This window comes from Saccostrea echinata, unplaced genomic scaffold (genome assembly GCF_033153115.1).
Source record: "Saccostrea echinata isolate AGI-Se365-2 ecotype Australia unplaced genomic scaffold, CSIRO_AGI_Sech_v1 ptg000023l, whole genome shotgun sequence".
Lineage (NCBI taxonomy): Eukaryota > Metazoa > Mollusca > Bivalvia > Ostreida > Ostreidae > Saccostrea > Saccostrea echinata.
This window is the reverse complement of record NW_026889772.1, coordinates 14,176,395-14,180,365: the sequence shown is the minus strand read 5'-3', so window position 1 is coordinate 14,180,365 and position 3,971 is coordinate 14,176,395.

Below are 3,971 nucleotides of genomic sequence, written 5' to 3'. Positions count from 1 at the left end.
CACAGTAAGACCAACCGGTCAGTCTGGGAGTTTTGAAATTTAATTTGTTTTACTTTAGAAGTTTAGGAAGCACTTAAACTAAAGAAACAGATACATGTACAGCCAATACAGGATGAATAAACTGACTTAATACACTTAATACAATATCTGTCAGCATATATGAAATGAGCGAAATTAAAATCTTGTCATTCTATATAAACATCAAAGTAACATGAGACATGTACATTTTCAGTGCATTTGTAAATAAGGAACATCCCATAAAAGTTGTTTGTATTTGTGCCTAGGTCGAAATTATCTGCTGCTGATCTTGGATTTGGCTATTAAGAAAATGTTTTGAGATTGTCTTTTGAGGCTGTAATAGGTTTTTTTTAATATTTGCTGATAATTTTATATAGTAATCATTTTTCCAAATGTGAAGAAAAAATGTGATTGGTTTATTGTCAACCTTTATTTTTACAAACAAATGAGAAAAAAAATGGCAAATTATTATGTGAATAAGTATATAAATTTTCATATTTTTTCGTTTCCTTTCATAATTTTTTACATGCACATATTTAGGGATTTTTTTTGAAGCAGAATTATTCAAAAACTTATATAAGGGAAGAAGAAAAATCTTACTCTGGGCTTCAACTCGACATTAGATACATCATCAACGTTTTATCAATTAACAATAGTTACTTTCATTCATATGTCGACACGATCCCAGTTAATTCAAAATAAAAGATAGCACAGAGTCCGTCACATCTGTTTCATATTTGGATATTTTACTGACTATAGACGATAATGGCCACTTAACAACAAAACTTTATTAGATAACGAACGAGATGACTTCAGCTTTTCCATCGTTAACTCCTTATTTTTGTATTACTACCATCTGCATATGGTGTTTATGTCTTCCCAACTAATTCGAGAATGCTCTGGGAACGATTTTATTTCTAAAATGATGCTGGCCACTGACAAATAAGTTGATGTTACAGGGATTTCAACAATTTTCTCAGCATTTCAAAAATCCTACGGTCGCTATAATGACCTTGTTTGCAATACAACCTACGTTGGGTCATTTTTTTGATTGAAGTGTTTCATACCAGCTGAAGATATTGTTTTATGCTAAAATTGAGGAGTGAGTATTCCGTCTACCTTATCAATTAATACATAGGGCGATGGCCAGTCAATAAGGAATACTTACCTCTGATTTACCTCTGAAATCTCCATGGGTCCGTTTTATATGCCCTGTTCAATATTTGTGTTATTTTAAAGATTTTTGAGATCGATTTCTTCACCATTTTCACTGACAATATGCTGAAAAAGGCTTCAAAATTCTCCTTTGATTGATAATTAATTCATAAACATTATTCATAAAAAGTGCAGTGTTGGAACAGTTTCATAAAACATTCAGAGTCAGATTCACTGTAATGAATTCTTAACTTTTTCTAACCCATATATTGTTACTGTTTTTGTCTTAAGTTTTGACAACAAGCATGCAAAACATCCACAACAACAAACAGAGAAAAGGGTATTTGGGTTCAGTTATAATCATGTTTTATAAATAAATATTCATTTAAAAACGGTGTTGTTATTTTTTGATTCGCAATTATATATACAAGATATTTGTTGTTGTACAATGAAATATATGGAGATAACGAACAGTATTCAAGCTCAAAAGTCCATTAATCAATACAAAATAGGAGCAGAGCAAACACGGACCTCCAAACATCAGAGGTGGGATCAGGTGCCATGGAGGAGTGAGCATCCCCTGCCGACCGGTCACACCCGCCGTGTGCTCCTTGTCATGATCGGGAAATAACGGAAAAATCCGTCGACAATTCAGTGTGTAAATAATGGCCTAACAATTAGTATGAAAAACGTCAGTCAGCATTTGACTCAATGATAAATTGTATTTGCTGACAAGATCATTGTATCGACCATAGAACTTACGAAATGATGACTTTAAACGATACAGCTGATATTCTTGTTTCATCAACTTATTTGTCAATAATTTACCTCGTTTTAGAAATTGTACATACGTAGAGCATGCTCTTGCGTATCGAATCAACTGAGAGATATATACCTCGTATGCAGGTGATGAAGGTATATTGCTGCATAAGTAAGGGAAGTTGACGATTGAAAAGTTAAAGTCATCACGTTTATCATAAAGCTTGGTTGTTAGATTACCATTAACGTCTTTTTCAAGTAAAATATCCAAGTGATGACATTTTTAAGCAAACAATACAGTGTGTCTTGTCATTCCCTTTGATCGTCTAGTTAACAACTAAATAACATGTCAAAGTGGACGGAAGTCAGACAATTTTTTTTACCCGGTGTAACTGTTATATCTTGAATTTTGTTTAGACATTTGAAAGTAGTGTTTTTTTATTAGCTAAAATATGCTAGGACGAAAATTTTAATTTTTTTTCAAACATAGAAAAACATTTTGATAATAAATATGTCACAAAGGGAAAATGTTTCCAGAATCTTGAGAAAAGGTTTGCTGATATTGGTAATGTATATAGCTCACAAAACAAGTTAATTCGACCTGTACAATAAAAAAAATTAAAATCAAAGAGAACTAGTGGATCCAGAAGTTATATTACTATAGAGGAGTTTGGTTCCAGGTTAATGGGAATAATTTCAATACAGGTAAGATTCTATCATATGTTCAAAATATGTATGTGACATGAATTAATTATAGATTGCCCAAAATCCGGAAAAAAGGGGGGATATCTCGTCTTTTTGAATTACATCGTTTTTATATTCAAATTTATTTGTTACTTGGTACATTTAGAGTAAATCTCTGTTTATTTTTTTGGAATTTCATTTTTCTTGATTTTGCATTAAATATTAATATAGATTTTTGAAAGTACATCTTAAGGGAGAATGTTAAAATGAGATTGGCTTGATTAGTAAAAAATTCATGATGATAAATATGTTTTAGCAAATAAGTACAAATTGTTCAAGAAATTTTATATCATAATGTATTGAGTATCCCATGACTTTAAATTAATATTTCTTTAAGGATAATTCATTAATTAACACATGCATCCCACAATAAATTTTTAGCTCACCTGAGCCGAAGGCTCAAGTGAGCTTTTCTGATCAAAATTTGTCCGTTGTCTGTCGTTGTCGTTGGTGTTGTCGTTGTAATCTTTTCACATTTTCATCTTCTTCTCCAGAACTACTGGGCCAGTTTCAATAGAATTTTGGAATCAAATTGTTACATTGTTCTTTCTACGTCTCTAAAGTTTGTGTTTATTTTTCGAATCGTGCTAAATTTATGAACAGTGTTTGAACGTTCTAGCGCAAAGTCCAGACTATGTAATATCGTTATATTTTGCGGTGTTTAAAACTGATCAGAGTGATTATAAATATTTAAAATTTTCTTTTTTCAGCTAGATAATCCTTTGCAAAGCAACCAAGGTTAGGGATATAAAACCCTCCGGTGTTAAGCAATATACAATCAATCAATCATTTAGTGCTGACCATAGGTAACAAATTCCCTTATCTGGATTGAATAAATTATGATGATACTTAACCACTGGAAGCAGAGTTGGCTGGTAAATTTCTCATTTACACCATGGATGAGTATTACTGCTGGTTGCATTACAAATTTATTCATTACACATGCAAACTTTTTAAAACTTATTTTGACATCTGTAATTGAAAACAGGACAACTCAAATTTTTCTCTCTGTTTAGTCTGAATCTATCACTAAAACCCTATCTACCTATTTAAAAAAAAGAACAACACCACCAACGCACGATTCGAAAAATAAACACAAACTTTAGAGACGTATAAAGAACAATGTAACAATTTGATTCCATAATTCTTTTTTTACCGTAGAGAGATGAATGCCTTTGCAAAACCAAGGTAGTATATATGATAACTAAATACTTATTTTGACACATTCTCTACAATTGTTGAAAGAAATTGACAGAATTCCAACATTTCCATCAAAATAATCAATTCTTGGATTG